Source organism: Camponotus vicinus, unplaced genomic scaffold (genome assembly GCF_025532165.1).
Source record: "Camponotus vicinus isolate PSW18456_S1 unplaced genomic scaffold, iyCamVici1.0 SCAF_7, whole genome shotgun sequence".
In the NCBI taxonomy this organism is placed as follows: domain Eukaryota; kingdom Metazoa; phylum Arthropoda; class Insecta; order Hymenoptera; family Formicidae; genus Camponotus; species Camponotus vicinus.
In genome coordinates, this window is record NW_028141979.1 from 4,680,903 (window position 1) to 4,702,594 (window position 21,692).

At 35.4% G+C, this 21,692-nt stretch overlaps 1 protein-coding gene across 1 annotated transcript in view; it reads right to left on the reverse strand.

Annotated features, from left to right (window-relative positions):
* Dpr1 (defective proboscis extension response 1) overlaps positions 1–21,692 on the reverse strand; it is a 306,096-nt gene that overhangs the window by 8,523 nt on the left and 275,881 nt on the right. The gene's annotated exons all lie outside the window — the stretch shown is intronic.

The following is a 21,692-nucleotide window of genomic DNA, read 5'->3' on the forward strand; positions in this document are numbered from 1 at the left end:
GAGGAATATTGTGCGTGAAGAAAAACGGAATTCGCTTTGACCGCGAACAGAAGCGGTAAACCAAGAAAAACCTTTTACGATTCCGGCATCTTTCGTTTTCCTAGGAAACGTGAGCCCCTTCGCATTTTTTGCACGCATTTCCGGAGGGAGAAAACGGCCTAAATTCTTAGTGGCACGCGTTATTACTTCGTTCACGTCTTGAAAGGATACCGGGTTCTCGTAAAAGATGTATAGTTGCGTCTGCAAGAACGGGAAAGAATAAACGAAGAATAAACGTAGCTCGATAACAAAGGGTTTAAAGAAATCTCGTCTCGAAGGAAATCATCCCGCATTGTCGCGGCTGTCGGATCTGTATTTGAATGTACGCCTCTGCATTTTTCATGATTCACCAGACAGAGATATCTTAGCGTCGACGATGAGCAGGACCCAGCCTTAAAACCGTCGAGAATTATGCGTGATAAATAATAGAAATATCTGTTAGAGAAAGATGAAAAAAAACTTTTCACCTATGAAGCAAACAATAATACAATAATATAAAATTATGTAAAATTATAAATCATGTAAGTGTGCAAAATTTTGCATAAATTTTGCCTCAAAAAATTCATTAGAAAAAATTATTCATTTTTATAATTACTTCCTTAAATTGCGAGAGGACGTTGAATGAACGTAATGACGAGCCAAGAAGGAGAATTCTGGGATGAAAATTACAACCACGCGGCCAAACGGCAGCCAGACACTTGAGCAACTTGACGTAGCGCCTGAAACTAGACTACATGACTTACATCCGTCATAGAAGTTTGCGCGAGCACGTCGCAGCGACAGCAGCAGCAACTGTGACAGATAGTACCGCGCCCTTTAAATGCCGGCTTGTTGAATCGCTAAAATCACGCCATGCAGCTTCGAAGACACCTCTCCCTCCCCTCGCCCCAACTTATTCGAGAACAATATTCGCAGCCAAACATTATGCGACGCTGCGCGTAATACGCGCTTCTTGCAAATATTGGTCGAACGTGCGCGTCGCTTTCGCGCGGCTTTCCTAGAGTCCAAGTGCAAACAGTGTGTTTTATGAAAATCGGTTAACTCGGAAAAAATAAATACACACGATCGATAGAAGTGGAGCGTGTGTTTGGTTGCGCTTCTCGCTCGCGCGATATCGTCTCGCGGAAATATCGAAGGCGCGTGTTTACACGCGCGAGTCTCTTGCAATTCGCGAGAGAGTGGAACGAAATGTTTAATTCAGCTCAGCGAAACGTCGAGTTTCTCTTCGTCACATTTTTTAACATAAAATATTGACAATTTTATTATTATTATTTTTTAAATATTAATTGCTCGACTATATGAATCTCGAAAATGGATGATTCAAAAGGATGCTAAAGGATGCTCGAAGGTAATATCGAGAATGTCTCAATGGTCATTAATTTCTTTTTCAAAATAACTTTTGTAGTGATTCGTTGCCAAGTTTTCAAATAATCGTTGCGAAAGTAATTGTATCGGAAACAGTATTATTCGCGATAATCGACGTTTCGTCGAGGAACTGCTGCAATCGCAATATTTCGTCGTGTCGTGTAATAAATCATCCCGTCGATTATATTTCGTTTCGTTGAATGTAACACGGACGGATTTTATTTCTAGCCGATGATTGATTCGCGCGCCCCCGACGCGGTCGCGCAATTTATAGCCAGCAATAATTACACCGCGAAATGAAGTACATTACGCCTGAGTGTGAAAGTAGCGAAACGACGTGGGTGTCGAAAATGCATCGGACTCGTTTGCGGAAAACTCGTGTGTTAGCTCAGCGCGAATTAACACATGCAATGCGATAATCGCTTAAGTGAAGTTCGAAACAATCGCTTTAGATATATAATTGATTTCTCGTCGAGCAACGAGTTCTTTAGATACCGGAAATTGTCATCGAAAAAAAGAATGATGAATCTGCAATTATGTGCATAAACGCGAATAAAAGCTTAGGACAATGCAAAGAGTATAAATTCTACAAAAATACGATAAAAAGTACTTTTATTATATTCCCATAAAAAAGAACCTAAATTTCTAAAAATTATTGAAATAGTAAAAAATTAAAATTTTGCTTTTGGAATATATTTTATAAAAATTTTATTTTTCAATTTTATTTTAATTTTGCTCTAAAATTCTCTTTCTTTGATCAAACAAAACTCCAAATGTATATCGCATAAGTTAAAAAAGTGATGTTAAAAATAATGTATGCCAGATTTAAACTCAGTAAAATATAAAATGCAAAACAAATTTAAATTTTGCTTGTCTTTCTTTTGTTCCATGGGTTATTTCATTCTATTCATTGCTATGTTTAAAAATTGTTGACCAATACTGTAATTTGAAGTTTGATTAAAACCAGTTGTTAACTTTACATTTAATTTTGGGTTAAACTACGCGACTCTCTGCAACATATTACATCAATGTTGTTAATTTAACTTTACGTTACAAGAGGCGTGTAAAACGTTTTAAATATCCATTGATTGCACCAAAACGCTTTAATCGCGGAAAATCGACGCACAAAATTGTTTTCGAAAATGTCATACACAGTCTTTATGCACGATCCTGCTTTTCTTTCCTGCGCCAAGAGAGAGAAAGAGTTGAGATTCTTGCAAAAGAATCTGACGCTTTGTACGAATCGGCGGCTACATCGGGTTCCTTTTACCGCGCTTTTTACACGCGGGGGGATCTTTATCTATGATTAATGGAAACTGCTGAAATAAATATCGGAAAAGCAATCAGGTGCTCTCCTCCCTTCCATTCATCTCAAAAATGGAATAAATAGAAAAAACGATTCCCACCGAGTCGTTCGAACGGGATATATCGGTTCTCGGTCGAACTACGATTTCGGTACCGAGTGCCATCGAAAGCAGCACGATGTCTATTTGAGAAAGATAGAGAGAGAGGGGGGGAGGGGGGAAAGAGAGAAGGAGGACGGACGGTAATAGACTATGCTAATGACCAACTAGGCGAACGGTCTTTCGATTCATCCTCAGTTGTGAACGCGATCGCGGTTTGGCAGTTTGCCGCTATGCAAGTGCACTTGACCCGGTTCAAGCCGCGATCGCGCTGCGGGACGAAGGAAAAAAAGAAAGACACCTCGGGAAATCGATTGGGAGCTTCATCATCTTACGTTGTTTGACCAGCTTTTAATGGATTCCCGCGAATGGAGAGAGAGAATATCGACAGGAAGCCTTTCCACCTAGCCATTAATGAATGCTTGATATTGCAGAATTAACCGCGAAGCTTTTCGCGAGTGTTCAGAGATTTAATCTTAAATGAATCTCGTCGCAGTGAAAAATAATAAATCGAAATTGTCGTGGAACGTATAATTATTTTTAAATTGAAATAATGATTCTTAAAGTGAGTTGTTAATAATAAATGAAATATGAGGTTTTACGAATATGGTACTTTGGACTAACAATAAGATGTGCAAAGGAATTTTAGTTATATTTCTTCAAAGCAATATCAATATGAAATATATATGTAAGACTATTTAAATAATTTTTTAATCTATTTCTTATTAAATTTAATAAATAATAATTGTAATTTTACATTTAATGCTGTTATATAATGATAGTTAAACTTTTTATTATAGCGTAATTATTCGTCTGTTAGTATCTCTGTTGGTAAAATTAATAACCTATGATGAGATTTTATATCTTGTTGTAGATTAATAAACAATTGTATAATATAATAATAAATATAAAATATAATAAATAAATATGTAATACATATAATAAATAATTATAATTAATAAATAATATATAATATAATAATTAATATAATATTATATTATATTATAATATAATATTATAATTAATAAATAATATATAATATAATAAATAATTATGATTAATATAATACAATAAATAATTATAATTAATAAATAATCAGTAAAAATACACGAGATATTATATTGATAGAATCTAATTTTGCAATATTTGCAGTATTAGAGTGAAGCGGAATATTTATTTCTCTGATGTATCTGAACGAGTTATTTTCATGCGGATTTTATCGAATGGATTAAATGTAACAAATTAGTTACGTCATAGAATTGATAAAAAGAAAATATTATGCACAAGATATAATATACTATAATCCGTGTTAATTTCGTGACAATTCAGAGAGAATTAATTATTCATGATATTCATGTATTTGCATGAGTTATGTGTATTATACACGCGTGCGTATATATTATAATGATTAACAATAACTGACAAGGTATTCGCTATATAACAAAGGTTAATTTGCACACTTGCATAAGATACTTTGACCGATATCAATTTAATATGACTCGAATATTATATTTTATTATTTTGAATTCAGATTCAATGTACAGAGCTAGATTTTTATATTACATCAATTTCAATATGATTGATGGGAAATTTACCTTTCGTTTATCTCTCGATTTCTTTCTTTTTCAGTTATATTAAACCGTAACGCGAGAGTTTGAATGTATATAACAAATTTAAGCTGTGCAGAAAAATAAAAAGACGAATTCGGGGATACATTTGTTAAATTGTGTTAAATTTTTCAGATAATAAATTCGTGTTAAATAAATGCATTGTAAGATCATGTTTAAGATCGTGACATTTATTTTTCTATCCATTGTAACGGCGTCTCGTTTGTTTCACGATGAGCCTTATGTCGCCTCTATGTCGCGGTTATTATAGGCATAGGGAAAACATAATTCGATTTCTCGCACTGTCCTAGTTACAGCGCATATGATAACGTTTTTCACTTTTCTGAAGTAATTTTCCCTTTATTTCCGATTAATATTCATTGATAAGATAGAAACACCAATACCATGTTTCAGCTTATATATTATTTCAAGCATAATTTAAGTATAATTATGTACTACTTTTCGCAATACATTTTTTTGTTGAACTAAATTGAGCTGAAAGAAAATTTGATGAAAAATGAATTGTCATTTAATCTTTAATATCGCATATTTTAATTTCAAATTAAGAGAGAAACAAAGAGATTCGAATTAAAAATTTAATTAAAATCAACTAAAAAAACACTGAATTTGATTAGTTATTTACACATTTAAATGTTAATTTTCCAAAACCTTGCAATCTCGTTTGTTCCTGACAAATCTATCTATAATCCAATTTTCAAGCAATCTTCTCTTTCAGTTTGGATTGTAACTTCGATTAAAAAATATATGCGATATCAAGCGGCATGGATAATGAAACCCAACCACATTGCATTAACGAGTAATATTATAATAAAGCGAATTTTCATTTATTTTTCATCTTCATCGTAATAAAGTGATACAGAATGTCCGCTATTCGTGCATAAATTAAAATGTGTCAGCGTAACGCGATTACGGCGTGCGTTTCATTAAAATTAAAAAACGCAATCTCTCATTCTTTCGTAACTTCATAAATCTAAATATAATTGAGTATTTGCTATCGCTGTCTCTCATGATATATACACGTGCGTTATAAATGTTCGAAATATCCAAAAGTGTTACAAATATGGCGCCTACTGTCAGAACTAAGAAATTAAGCGGAACCGAAAACATTTTTGGAATTTGCGGGAAAAGTCGGAAAGTGCATTTTCGTGTTTCTTAAGGAAAGAAAATTTATATTATATCGGGTAGTGCGCGTTTGGAGAATGGAAGTACCCGCAGTAAAAAGTGCGGGTATAGACTTCGCCGTCCGACACTCTTGCGTTCGCTACTACAATTTAGATCGGCTCAGCGTTTTTACAAGTGCCATATAAATGAGAAGTCCATAAATTGGCGACGACCGATCTTTCGGGGATATCGCGCGCCGCGATTTTATACGTAAACGTAACCGTTCGCTCGTATTTATGAGACCACATTTATGCCACTGCACTTGGTATTTCCGCGGGTTAATTCGGTCATAAATACATGTAGACGCCTTTACAGCGATAATCGTGTCCCTTGTGTGTGTATACACATACGTGTTTGTCCTCTATGTTTCACATATGTATCGAGCTCATGTGCACGGAATATCTCAGCATCGGATAAACACGCATGGGAAGCTGGAATCGCGTTTTACAAAATAATCAATAACAATAAAAATATATAAAATGTGCAGACACAAACAATATAAAAATGTTTATTTCCTCGGAATGCTTCGCTAGTTTTCAGCGATAATATATTGGTTCTATTTCAAAGAGTCCGTCTAAAAGCTTGGTCAAATTCGAAATGATGGAAAATTAATGTTGTTGCACAAGAATCATCGTACTCTCAAAAGCTATGCATGTAATGTACCTAATGGTGCGTTAGCGAGTTGGTATAAATGGTAAACGCAGGATTACGATATGCAGGTCTGTATTTATGCTAATATTAACACTATAGCGCTCATTCATCCCAATAAGCGCTGTTAATGCACTTTGAGACTCGCGAAAATCTGCGCTGCATAATGGATGAATAACGTCGACTCGGGCGTTTGTACGTCAAATAACCCGTGATTTAATCGCGAATTTGCATTCGCCTGCTTAATAGACGTTTTGTAATTGTTGATTCATGATAATAATATACATATAATGATTGCCAGTAACTAATCTAATTTTGAAATTCGCAAATTTATCCAGAAGCAATATTTTCATGGCAATCGTCGGAATAACCAGGCGTCTTGAAATTATTATTTATGTAAATCAAATTCTCGCTACGATAAAATCATTTTCTTGTTTCCTTGTAAATTACACAACACAATATTCCTGTTGAGGCACTCCGTTAATGATATTTCAGTCGCAACAGCCTGAAACTTGGTCTTGACCGTTATATTGAAATTTGAAGCAATACAGGTCGATAATTGCATAGCTTCCTAATCCGGCACTAATTTCGAGGACGACGATCTTTGCGAGAAATCTCGCGATATTGGCGAGGAGAGAGGATTTTCGTTTCGCGGCGGCAAGATGGCGGAAATTAAGTCGCGCAGGGAATTATGCAAATTGCGGATCATCGGCAGGGCAAGCCGATGCGGTATTATCGTTTTACGTTCGAACAAGCCAACCATCAGCCACTGATCCGCGATATTTGAAATTGAAATAGAATGTTCCGCTTTTAATCGATGCGACTGGAACGTCCAATCTTCCCTTTACTGCCTGATAATCGAGAACGAGTCAATTTGCAATTTAGGAACGTCTTTCAATATCTTTCAAATTTATATCGTCGACAATCAAGCAATAGAAGCATTTAAAAAATGTAAATGCCTGGAAAATTTTTTTACCACTAGTTTTATTTAACGCTTATTAGTCTTTTTTTAGTAACATTCTTGTCTGTGTGATTTCTTCTTTTGTTCAAAAAAATTATTTAGAGCGAATACCCAAAATTTTGCAGATTCCTGCTGGAACATCTTTTAGACACTCGGGAAACCTGGAGCATAAATCCCACTGTTTATATGCCTCGAGATTTAATATGTTGTATCATCCATTCTGCGCGTTTATATTTATGTTGCAAAGTAGTAAAATAAAGCTGAATATGCCTGTATTTATTCTCGACTGCTGCCAACAATTGACGGTTGATGACAATGGAGAGAGTATATTTTTCATAGAAATGTTCGTAATTGCTAAACCATCATGTGCTGATCGTAGTCATATGATTGGCTTTGTTATGTGACGGGAAATTGTGATAGTGAACGTGAAATTGTACGTATCCTCTCTCACGTATCTGAATATTTCTGGAATATCTGTTCGCATGGGATTTTACAAGATTTTTGTACGAGATAAATTTTATTCAAAATTTTAGTACATAATAGTACAGAAAGCACTTGTTAAAGGGTTGTACGTAATATTATATATCATATTATTCCCCACTGCGGTAGAAAAACTTTTCAGTATTTTTCGTATCTTTTAACATAAAAATTTTTCACTTTCTGGACACAAAAAGCGCTGAAAACTTTTCATTATGATCCGATATTAAAAATATATGTCTCATAATTTATTTTTTCCTTGTGAAAATATCAAATTTTTCTCAATATTTTTCTTTTTTGATTTTTGATACATCCACCTTCTCGCAAATTCAAAGATGACTTTCGTACGCATCGTTTATCAAGAAGAATAAAAACATATACTATCGAATTTATGTGTTCGCGTTCCGACATATATATATAGTTCAAAAATAAATACATGCGCGATGCAATATATTTTGCGAAATTTCATAACAGAAATGTGTTTTATTACTCGATAACCGACTTCAAGTCCAAGACGCGTGTAAACGTCGACGCGCGCACGCGCGCGCGACCACTGTTGAAATGTTCCATAAATCAAGGCGATCTTGACTTGCTGCAAGTATCCCATAAATCAAGAGGATCTTGGCTTGGTCGCGAGTAGCAACGAGCAGTGTTGGCATGTAGTTTTGTTGCGTATCAGCGTTCGCTCTATTTTGCTTAGCAGCTACCCTCCGCTACCGCGTAAAATTCTACGAGGGAAATCGATAACCCGTCGAAATCTCCCCGGCGCCGAAATAACGCCAGATAATTTTCGAGGCGTCGTTCGATCGATACAAACGCCAGATGCTTACAGTACCGATGTAAAATGCAGATCACAATTGGGGTATTAATCCTTTGTTCCCCGGTAGCATATTGAGTAACTCCGCGAAGTTCAAGAGTTCTTGGGTCTATTATATGAATTTCACTCCGGATATTATCAAGGAAATAATAAATTTCTCAGCTGTATTTGTCGCCTTGAGGTATTTGATAACGTGTGCTAAAAATTTATTCAAAGATACGCGTATGAGAATTAATTGTATGTAAGAGTTACGTAACATTTAGCTGGGGTAACTTCCCGAGTTTCTTCCTGATAAGGCATTTTAGTGGCGTGTCTACGTCGCCAAATGCCTGAAGATAAATGAAAGCTTTCAGGCGACGAACCGTCACGTGCGTGCTGTCGCAGAAAGTGATTCGTGTGGAACAAGTATGATACTAATTTACAATTACATAACGTTGAACGTTCAATATACGTCTAGTTGTAAAGTAAGTCGTAAGGCTTAAAATTTTATTCAAATTGCTTTATCATCAATAATATCTTTTATTTAGTGGAAAACAACGTAAAATCGAGAAAGAGAAAAGGAACAAAAAAATCTGGAATCGAAACATCGATTACGAATTCACCGAGAAATCCGCTTCTAAAGTAGTTTTCGGTAGTGACGAATCACCTTGTATATGTAATCAGCTTAACTAAAAGTTTTCAATGCCGATTGCTGGGATCTGTGATTCGGCGGAAAACTTTCCGATCGATTCTTTTTTTTTTTTTTTACGCGGCGGTGGTTTTTAGAGAACGATCGCGTACGTCAGTGTCGGATGCTCCTGGGAAATCGGCAGGATATCGGAAGCAAGACCAAGTAAACAGGCTACTATTGAGCGACGGTCGGGAGAAATTAGCGAAGTTACGCTGGAGATTTAAATAAAGCTTCCGCAAAGAAAATGAAGGGACGAACTTTCCTCCCCACCATTCCCGCGTCGATCTCTTTCCGCTGGACTTTTTTCGGGAAAGCAAAGAATTAAATCTTGGAACTTTCTTAATGGAAAAGTGAAAAAGAAGAAGAAATGGAAAGAGTCGCGATAACATTAAAGAGATCCAACCACACACAAGGCGCTCATCGCGGTCTGAGAAAGCTTACAGCTGAAACTTTTTCACGTAGTACGTACAAAATATAGATTCTAAAAATGCATAAAATTTCTAGAACATAAATATTTTTCTTCTCTTACATATATTAACTTTTTAAGATATCTATCGATTTATTTCAAGATTGTATAAGCACAATATATCAACGGGTTACGTAAAATTATGAATTGTTTCTATTATGTAAACAGAAAAATTTAATTAATTTTCTGTTTTCCGGTTAGAAAGATGTAGAAAGTCAATGTAAAGAATACGATAATTTCAATATTAATTAATTACAAACATTCGGCAACTTTTAATTAAGGAGAAAAGAAAGCAAGTAACTAACATTTCTAACAATACACATATCCTGTGGAGAATTTTTATAAAATACGAGAATATTTATTTCTAAAAAAGCTAGATAATAGTAATTATTTTGAATGCAATAAACGAAATAACAAAAATATAATAAAAAATATCAATAAAATCTAAGGGGTATCAATAAAATATAAGATATTATTGCATCAAACTACTAACAACCTAATGTACTTTAACGACGGAAGTGTATTACGACAGAGACACTTCACAAAATTGAAGTATTAGATTATATCGATGAAGCAAGTCGGCGTGTAATTTCGTTTCTGTAATCTACGGGACGAGACACAAAGGGTGTAGCGATTTCGCCGTCATTTCTTTTTCTCTCGTAGAAAACAAACACCTGGAAACGCCTACGCGGGCAAACTCCCGACAGGGGACAGAGGGCTCAACAGCGAGATATCGAAATCAAATCAGTAGACAAGAGTAGACGAGGCGAGCACGTAGAGAGAGCGATCGAGAGAGAAAGAAAGATGTCTCTTGAAGAGAAATCCTGCGAGTCATCCACATCCACAGATAACTTCGTGATGAGAGGGTTCGATCCCTTGAATCTCGATTGTATTATGAGAACTTACTCGTTTTCATTCCGCGTCGTTCTAACGGGAAATTTCGTCCTTTACTTCCCTCCGTTGCCGTCCGCCTCTTTTGCTAGGGCATCTATTCTACATCTGGACCAATTATGCGGGCGGCTATGTACGTGGGGATTTCCATTCACTGCATCAATAATGCATTTTGATATAAGCTCACCTGGAGAATTCGAGAAACGAAGAGAAATTAACGCGATCTGATTTCTTTGAATTTTTTTAGATAGATCTCAGTTTATATAATTGAAATCTCTTACATATATTATAGGTTCTTCCTGATGTGAATTAATTCTCATTGGTTTGCATATTTGTGCGCTTGTAATCTATTATATTTGATTTTTTTAATGTTTACGTATTTAATATTTCGACTTTTCCAGAAATTAAATTTTTCTTTAGAGTTATATCGCGCGATATAACTTGACATGTTTCTTTATCTCAGCCGACTCCCGGAACCGAAGAATTTCACATTCCTCTCAGTTTGATTAACGGTAGCTACAAGATCGACTTTTCGGTGGAAAAAGTTTCCACCGTGCGTCGAGTTCAGCTCCGTCAGGATCATCCACGAAATTAGTGAAAGGCGAAGTTTTCGAAGCAAGTTTCCTTCGTCGCGACCACTCCATAACAGCTGTTCGCAATTTTTCGCTAAATTTATCCCAATCATTTTAGCGAATCATCGTCGTCGAATCCTTCCTCTTTTGCTGTGTAATTTCTGAGACAAATCTCAAAATTACTTTCGCGGCGCGAATCAACGCCTTTTGTGAAGCGAACAGTCTTTCCTCGGATTAACTAAATATACGAGTTCACGAGTACTATGGCAAAATTAATCCTTTGATGCACTTTGAGAGTTAAAATAATCCTATACGCTTTCGCGAAACCTAATTATATACTTACACTTATCCACATTGTTTGGATTGTTCCACGACTAATAAAAAGATTTATTATTTTTTCTTTCTAAATTATAATCTTTTGATTAATTATGATTCTTTTATTTTACTTTTATTTTACTTTTTTTTCTTTTATGATTCTTTTATTTTCTTTTAATTATGATTAATTTTTTTTCACGTACACTTAAAAGAAAATAGAAGGAGCTTTTTCAATTTGACTTTCAAATAGTAAAAACTGGATTTGGCATTGATGGACTAGTTTCTTCGATATCGCGAGAAATTAATGTCGCAACTAGAGCGTCGCGCTTTCAGGGCTGGATTCGCTGCTCGCGTTGTAAAGGACCCCGGTTTCGATCGGTAACTCTGTAAAGGTAATCTGTTGGATTTTAGTGCCGTGTAATAAAATCATCGCAAACCGTTTCGTGCGCGACGGCGCAATTTCGCGCATCGAATGAACCGCTCGGAGGAGGGATCGAAACCGCGGCGGGCTTTCTCCATCCGGCAGCTCGCGTTGCATCCGTAACAGATGGCAAAGCTTGTCCAGAGTGCGATCGTTCGTCCACGAGGATTGCGAAACCATCAGGTGTTGAATATGTTTGCAAGCGATCACATGCGAACCCTTTCTTCCCTTTTTTTTTTTCGATCGCATTCGAATTCAACTGCACAGTCCGCGCCTGAACGATATAAAGTGACTGAATTTTTGATCGAAAAAGATTTGCAAAATTGCATCTATTCCGTCTCGTCTGACGAACGTTGCGGATACATATTTTGCGCGACAATAAATAGTATATAATCATATTTTATTTTGCACTTGCGAATTTCATTCGATTCGATATGATCTGCAATAATATTCTACGTCAGCAAAATATTTATCAGTATTTTATATTGTGTGAAAAATCTTTATTATTTTTACCTTGCATTTTTCTTCAGTAATAATATCGACAAATATCATCTAATGTAAAATTTTGATTTCTAATCTGATTCAAATAAAAATGTGTATTGATTCAATATCTACATTTATGTTAGCAATTTTAAAATATTAATTAATAACGATAAACATATATAATAAACAATATAAATAATAGTAATAATAATATCAATTGCATCATCAAATTATACAATATGAAAATGCAATGTATAATATTATCTTCCCTATTTAATAATAACCTACGTGTGTTTACAAACGAAATTAGAACTTTGACAGATAAATATTATAATTTAATAAAGACATGTTTTTTTTTGGATAAAAACAGACTTTCAGTTGCACAATATGTAATTGTAAAGTTAACAAGTTAAAATTGCGGTCATAATTTTATAGACAAATGTACTTTTATTAGAAAATGACGAAGTTTAAATAAAAATAACCATCTTTTATTCTGAATATACTTCAAAAGTGGCGTATTCCTTTGAATGAAAATAGCACGGCGACAGTATAATAATTACTTATCTCAATGTAAAATTAGCGTTGTATAAATATGAAGAATTAAGTAATTTCGGTTTTGATTAAAATTCTCTTTAACCCTCTCTCGCGAAAAAGCGACGAAAGCTAAGCAGATACGAAAGAACCGCGCTGCAATCTAGTCGCATTACACGTTGAAAGTATAATTAATTTCAGCCAAGAATTATTTTACGAGATTTCTGAAAAATGTTATTACGCCGTCCTGGTTATGCCTGGCTTCTTGAAGTTTGTGCGAAAACATCTCGTACCGTGCGGAATATGTTAGGTGGCGTGTCCGGCAGCGGCGTTATACCTTAGCTGCGGGATAAGGCTTTAATTAAACGAAAGGTAATTTGCTTAAGTGAGTGCCGCGCTTTTTGAGGCGCGCATACATTCCCGGACAAATTTCGTCGCGCGGTTTCTTTGTAACTGTGGCGCGTTGCACAGAACTCGACTCGGTAATAAAATGAAAATTTTATTCCATTTACACATTCCACTATCTCTCCGCGTCCCTCTTTGTTCCTGCGAGCGAATATTCATAAAGATCTTTATTTCGCGGCTTCGCGATTAAAGAATGTACAAGAGTTTAATGCACTAGAACGCTTATCTGTACGTGTGTGATTCGATTTTGCAGAATGATGTATTTTTTAATCGTTCGCACATTTTTTCAGTAGCGTGGTAAGATGTTCCAAGCGCTTAAATGTCGCTGAGTCTACCAGGTTTTATGTATATTTTAAATTACCTGAAGAAAGAAAGATATTTAATTAATAAATAAATATAAATCAATTTTTTTTCACTCTTTTATGCTTCACAAAATATGGACAAAATATATGAGATGATCTTTATCAAATTTATAATCCATAAATATATTTATAAAAAATAAATAAAAAAATAAAATAAATTAATTAAATATATTAATAAATAAAAAATATATATTTTTATTATTATTATCGACATGAATATATTTTCTGCGTTGTTGAAATGTCCGAATTTTTATCAGTCGCGTCAGCAACCGCTAAAAGGAAGACAGCAAACAATATTTTACGTATTGCGACGCATGCGGGGGGGGGGGGGGGAAGTAAGCAATATATTCCGCATGAATATATTTTGTTGACTGACCGCAACGATACGTCAGACCGGTGAGTTTCAACTGATGCGAAAGCCTCGAGGCGTTTCTGATATCGGAAGTATTTCGAGTACTTGGAGAATATCGGATACCCAAAAGCTAGATGTATACAACGCCTCGAATTACAAGTAGCTTCGGGATTTCGAGACGCATTTCGATACTCTGTATGCATTACCATTGAAATACCACGAAAAGTCCACGTCCATCGTAAATGTATTCGCGTTTTATCTTTTAGATTCGCCCTCCTTTACCGTGGAAACTGATCCGCGAGTTACGATAGTTACCCAATAAGCTATTACAGTTTATTGAATACGGTCGTAAACATAAATCGCAGGCTTGCACACTCTTCGCACCTTAATAGAGAATATCAGATAAAAAGCTGTTACTCTCTATAATCTTAAATAAAAGATTAAAAAAGTTTATGGTCCTTCACGAATAGTTAATATACAGGTATCTGGTATATTTCTCAAATTCCTTCATCAGTTTTTAGATCTTTTAAAATTTAACTTTTATAAAAAAAAGAGAGGAGGTATATGTGTGTGAAAGATACCCTTCTCTATTCGCTCCAAGTTAAACCCTAGACAGTTACAAGAAGCTCGGTAACCCTCGTAATACATACTTAACAAGAGGTTAACGCTGGCTCGCGGCGGTCACGACACATAGTGCACCGATGCACTAGCGAGATGCGGTATGCAAAATCAGCAGGAATTGCCTGGCGAAGTGCCTCGCGGATATGAGTTAGAGAGACTCGAGTACATCCGGGGGAGAAAAGGAGGGCGGAAGTGGCGGCGGTGACGATGACTGCGATGCACGGCAGAGATGCTGCGGTGGCACTCGCCTGGTGAATATCTGAGTGACTGATTAGGCACGTCGACTCGAAGATGGGGAAAGAGAGATCCCGCCAATAATTAATATTCGATTTTACGCTGGAGATGCGATCGAAAGAAAACAGGGTACACTCATTCCATGCGATTTCTGCTCCGATCTTCGCGACGATTCATCATACAAGAAATCCATCGAGCAGTCGCTTTTCGCCAGGTGCTTTTCTCCGAGACGTAACTGAAAGAGCATGATGATGGCAACGGAGGTTGAATAAAATTCCAACATATACAACGTATAAAATCGCAAGACGAATCGACGATCTTACGTCATTTGGTTGTCCTTGTAAACGTATACGTGCTTCGCGAAATACGCTCGTCTTCTAGGAAGGAGGAAGGAGAAGTTTGAATATAAAGAACGCGCTCTGCGCTACATTCCGTTGACTTTTATCCATTTTCATCTTATACATGCGAGTTGCGTGTGTGTCTTTTATAACGTGTCGGCGATTTCGCTTCGCGATATCGCTGGTAATACTTTGCGCGATACCGCGTATAACACGCCACCGTTATCTGCGATTATCCTGCGCGATCTCGCGCACGCCCCCGCGGTTAATCCTGCGAGGCAAAATGCGCGGGCACCGAGCACGCTTTTTACATTTCGCAGTAAGCCAGCCCGTCTACGCGGCATACGATTAATCTGCTTTAACGTAGAAAAATAAATCAAGAAAGCGAGATAAATGGGTGTCGCGTTGGCCGAGGGAAGTAATAAAAATTACGCGAAAGAGGAGCGCGGCGGATGAAGGAAAAAGAGATGCAGATTTTCGCGCGCGACTCTGGCGTCTCGATTAAAACTTTTTTCGCGAGAGGAGCGAGTGCGCATAATGTCGAATAAAAACACGTTTCCGTGTATATCTATCCGACGAAATAATCGTTGGATACAGTCTCGCAGTCTCGGAGCAGTTTGAAATAATTAAGATATAACTCGCTCTTTCGTCGAAGATGATTTTTCTCTCCCGTCTCGATTCTCTCTTTCGCTGCAAATGCGCGATTTCCCCCCCTTTGTTCTCTCATTAAACGCGTCATTATTATAATAGCTATAATTTCCGTCCGTAATGGCTGAAAATTTTCGTACGCCTCTGAAATAGAAATCTCATGGATTGGCGTACGATTGTCAGAATGAAACTATCGGACCTTGAATGAGTTCGAGAAGGGTATAATACGTAGTATTGACTGGAGTGGGAAATAATTATTGCGTTTAAGACACTGCTATTACCTTGTCGCACATCGCATAATAACTGTAACGTTCAATATTAAAAATTAATTTCCTGGTCATAGAATGTATCCTGCTCCCGTCGATTTTCAAACGGGAAAAAGGGAAAAAAAAAGATAAAAGAGAAAAAACACAGAAAGATATAACAGAAATATATATAAAATATATATATAAAAAAAAAAATAATTATAAGCTTGGGAGACGTAGATTCATAACGATGTCTGCGCAAATTAATTTTCCTTTAATTTTCCACAATACGTTACTCATATATATCCCAGAATCTTTGCCTCGAGATAAAATTACCGGGAAATGGATTCAAGAAGAAGATAACACCGTTGTGTCTCTATTGTTAATTATATTTGCTCCTGAGGGAGCTACGAGTAACGCTCGTTTGTTACGCAATCTAATTATCGAGTCTGGGTACAATCTCCGTAACAGAAGTGGACAGACGTTAAACAGTCGAGGGAAAAGAAGCAGGAAAAGGTAAAAGGAAAAAAAATAATATTCGTCGGTAAATGATCATCAGCATGAATCATCAAGTGACCGCTTTCTCGCGTAACGCGAAATCCCATTAGCTCCAGTCCGAGCCCCGGTTCTGGTGGCGTTGACTCCCCCACATTTACATACGCGGCGCAGGAAGCGTGACGCGCGAAAGACGCCAGCGATACGGACGTGCAGTAAATTACGACGAAACCTAAAACAGGAAGACCGCACGATAAACTAATTAGCCGGAGAAATTAGCGAGTATTCTCTCTCTCTCCACTGACTTGTTTGGTGAGCCGCTCCACCATACAAGAGGTTTCTAAAGGGTTATTAAAAGCTTGTTTAGAAACAAGCACGTGATCGCACGAGGGACGGCTATTCAATACGAGGTCGTGGAAAATGGCTATTGTTGTACAGAGCAATAAGCTGATTAGTATTAATTGAGGTATATAATTTGAAAGAGTTGATTAAATGAAGCGATATTTTTCATATCGAAATTAATAATCAGATAAAATTATTAAAAAAGTTTTTAATATTGATTATATTTATATCAATTAAAAAAGGTTTATAAAAAGAGAATGTATCATAATTTTATTTTATCGAAATAATTGTGGGCGCGAGAGAATCAAGACATTTCTCGAACTATTGATCAATCCTTTTATACATAATGCGAACGCATTTTATACAAAATTATAAAAAATATTCTTTTAGTATCATGTCGATTAAAAATCTCGATAAAAATTTTTTTACACATTTTCTGCCATTATTTTTATCTTGATTTCTCTGATTTTCAATTTACTTTATTTAAAACGCTGATAATCCGCTATCCATGAAACTTGTACGCGATAATTACGCGGGATTATCGCGAGGATACGCTTGTCGCATTGTCACAGCATAATCGTTCGCACGTGCAAATAGCTGGATGTAATGATTGTATCAGTGATTTCGCAATGTTAAATGCGTACGAACAACGACGGGTGACAACTGTCTGGCGTTGCCGCGCGACTTTGATACAGTCGTTTGCGGTCCGGACTTCAGTTTATCGTCACTGACGTGTTATCGGATATATATAATACGCGACAGATTGTACTATCGTTTGAACGTCACGGTAGATCCGAATGCGTGAATCCGCAACGCGGATATCAGTACATATAGCATTAATTCATCAAATCACGTGTCAACAGACTGTATAAAGGATATTCTCGAGTTTTTTTCAATCGCAAGTTTCCCGATCAAACGGCCTTTTTCTTAGTGAAAATGCACGGATGAACGTTATGCCATATTTTTTTATATTCTTTCATTATTAAATAACTCAAAAATTTGTAAAAAAAAGGAAATTAGACATCTAGAAATCAAGATGTCGTAAAATTGAGATATCTAAAGTGTCAATTATCAGAACACATTTTCAATTATTGATAAGAAAAGAGATATTAATGGTTTGAATTATCTTGCTCACTTTCAACATTTTTTCCTCTATGGCAATTGTTTGACGCGAAAATGCACCCCTATAATCTCAATTGGATTCGAATTTCTGTATTTTGATATACGATGAAGCTGAACTGGAAATGGGTATCACTGGCGCGGTTGCATTTATTTGTTCAGTGGTGTCAGACTTCAAGTTCCAATTACAAAAGTCATTATTATTCAAGATGCGGCTGCTCTGCGGGGTTGTATTATGTCCGTACATGGCCCATTGTGGCGTTTGTTACATGAGGCGCAAGCGAATTGTGGAAAACCTATTACAGTCTCGATTCGATGGTATACGTATATACTTAGTGGCAGTTGCGAGCCAAGAGTTCTCAAACTGCAGCAGATAGCAACAACATTTGCAATTAGTGGTGGAGTCATTTACCTATTATATGCGATTTTGATATGCTACAATGCTTGTGGCACTCGTAATAAGTAATTCTAACCGAGAACCCTTGGCAGAAAAGGATGAAGCACGCAGCTATATGAACCAATTATACAAGTAAAAGTGTGAAATCTTTTTAAAAATAAATGATAAAAATTTTCCAATTTTTAAGCAAGCTTTTCCTTTCAACTCAAAGTATTTAAATTACGTGTAACTCTCATGTAATTGGCGAGAGAGAAAAACTTTTAATTTATTTCCTTATAAAAGTTTCGCACTTTCATTCGCTATCGGTATTTGCTTCATTTTCCTTCTGATTATCTCGAGTTTTCTAAATTTTCATAAAAAAATTTTTATGAAAAGTTAGATAAGTAAATCTCTCATCAAGAGCATTTCCGTCGTATCTATTTTCGATTAATGTTAACGAACGCAATTAGCCGATTATTGTGCGCTAGTTCGAAAACAGTCAATCGCACTCGCAGTGTATTCGCGATAAGTTTGTCGATCGAAGAGGACCCGGGAGCGTGTGTTGGACGCGTGAGTCCATATAATCCGGATTAATCTAAATTTACGGGAGTTAACGCGACGGATACGGTTCACGTGACGCTGTGCACGTGGCATACTCGAAACTCCATTCAATTATATCACGTATATCACGAGGGGAGAGAAGGAAATTATGCCTACGCTATTCCATCAAAAAATGATATCATCCTACTTTTATTTTTTTATTTTATTTTTTTGATTTGTCAAACATCACAAAGCGTTTTTCATTTTGTCGTCAACAAGCACTCGAGTTAAACACAAAAAATGTTTCTAGATGCATGTAATATAATTAACAATTATATTGTAAATATTGTAAATGGAGTTTTCATGTTTATTAGCAATCCCTCCCACGCATTACATACTTGTTGAAAAATAATGATATTTTTCGACGATCTATAATTATCGCATCGTTTTCGCAAGGAAGACTCAGTTCCACTGCAGCAAAACTCGAATCGATGATGCATTAATTTTTCATTCTCACGCAAATCGAATTTATTTGCATACTTTTCGTCCGCGTGCGTATCGTTAAAATATTATGCATTTGACGCGATCGAAATGATCGATAATTATACGAAACGAAACGAGCGATGCATTAAACGGTCCGTTCGATAGCTTGGCGTGCAACTATTGTGCTCGTCCGATGGATCGATGGCAATCTTCGATCGAGGACCGTACTTGTAATCACGAAACGCACGAATATACGAGAATCTGCTGATCCGCTAATCTGTCGACCTCGCTCGCGCGAGTAATTAAAGAATTTTGCGCCATAACGGGAGCCGTTTCAATCGACTCTGCCTGAACTAATTAACTTTCGTGTCGATGGAAAATTATCAAGCACGCCAAAAATCGATTGGACGATCGTGCGATTGGAGGATCGATATCATTATTTCGCTGTATTATCACGTACATCAGAAAGTTCCATTACCGTTTGCCAATTTACAAAACAAGCTTATTACGACCGAGTCGAAATTTACATGCATATTTTATACGTAGTATCACATACACACAAATATATGCGCATTATTTTGTAAGATTTCTATATAATAAATATTAATAAGAGATATACTATCATTTTAACTATTCATTTTAACACATTAAAAAAAATAAAGTTAATCAAATTATCGTTTGTCTTATTTGTATATTTAAAAGAAATTATTTGTCTTGAATCTGTATAGTGAATAGAATTGGCATTTTCAATGATGACGATTGTATTTATGATAACCGCTTTTGTCGAAAAAATTAATCACATCCGATGAAAAAAAGCGATATTAATAATCGCACGCGATTTTCCTCTTATTACGCATCTAATCACTTATTATGTTAGCAAATTTGGCACGTTTGCATTCTGAGCGCATCTTATAACCGTTCGAACATATTTGCGAATTATTCTACGCGGGTGTGACATATTCGTTAATTTACATATAATTGATATTTCATGCTAATATCCGGAGCGGTTGGCATTTTTACGTAAAAATCATTAAACGCGGAACATATTTCGCATAAATTCGTGCGATATATAACCGGAAAAAAATAATAAAAAAAATAATATTTTCAGAAAAACTCCCTCTCGCAAAGTTATATTCATAGGTAGCGAAATTGCGAAATTTTAAATAAGGATTCAAATAGTTGCATATCTCGTTCGTGAAACAATGAATTTTCAATTGCAAATTAAAGTTTTTTATTTAATAAACGCAATATTTTCTTGTAAATCTATGAAGTATGGAAACACAAAAAATATCTATTATATCTTGCATATAATTGTATGTGAAGACAAAATGCAATTTTTTATATCGTTCTTTAAATGGTTAATTTTTTTATACATATAATTTTTATAATATATAATTTTCAAATATATAAATATCTTTAAAATAATATACATTAAATAACAAATAAAAGAATAAAATATTATTTTATTCAATTCCAATTATAAACTCTTTAAGTATACTTAAAATTTACTCATAGCTGAGATTAAAAGTAAGGGAATAAAATTTTAGCAGGAATCAATTGAAATCAGCAAACGCTATTATGCTCGCATAAAATATGCGATGCGCAATAAAAATCGCATAATAAAAATTTTCATCCTGCGAATAAAGGTGCAAATGGGAGATTTAACGAGTACATATAATTCACGTTCAACTGCAGACAAGCGAAATACAAAAAGGGGGCTATTATTTTCTTTTTTTGCGCAAGTAATCGGATTCTGATAAAATGCACACGTGCATCTAAGAGCTCATCTAGCGCCACACAAAATGTATGGAAAATTGTATGCGCGCTATATCGCATAGAACAGTGATTCTCAACCGGAAGCTCGCAAAAGTACGTCAATGTAGCTGTAAAAAATTCTATAAAATTTATATCTAATTGTAAAGCAATATAAATATCTTATTTCTTTAATAGCATATGATTAAATTATTTGAAATTAGTTGAAAATTACTAAAAAAGAGGATCATTGTTGAGCTTTTGCAATCAAGTATAAGTTACATAAATTGATAAAATAATATTTTGTTTTATTATTTCAATATTGGTTATTTTGAAAATCTTTATAAAAGTTTGATCAATCATATGAGTCATAAAGAAATTAATTAATTGTTTAGAAAATTATAAAAATTAAATGATAATTATGATGCTAAGCGGTCTTTAATCGATCTATAATTTACAATAAAATTCAAGATAGAAATTTATTTACAATTTTATGCGTTGAATGATCTAAATATAGTTAATGTACCTGTAC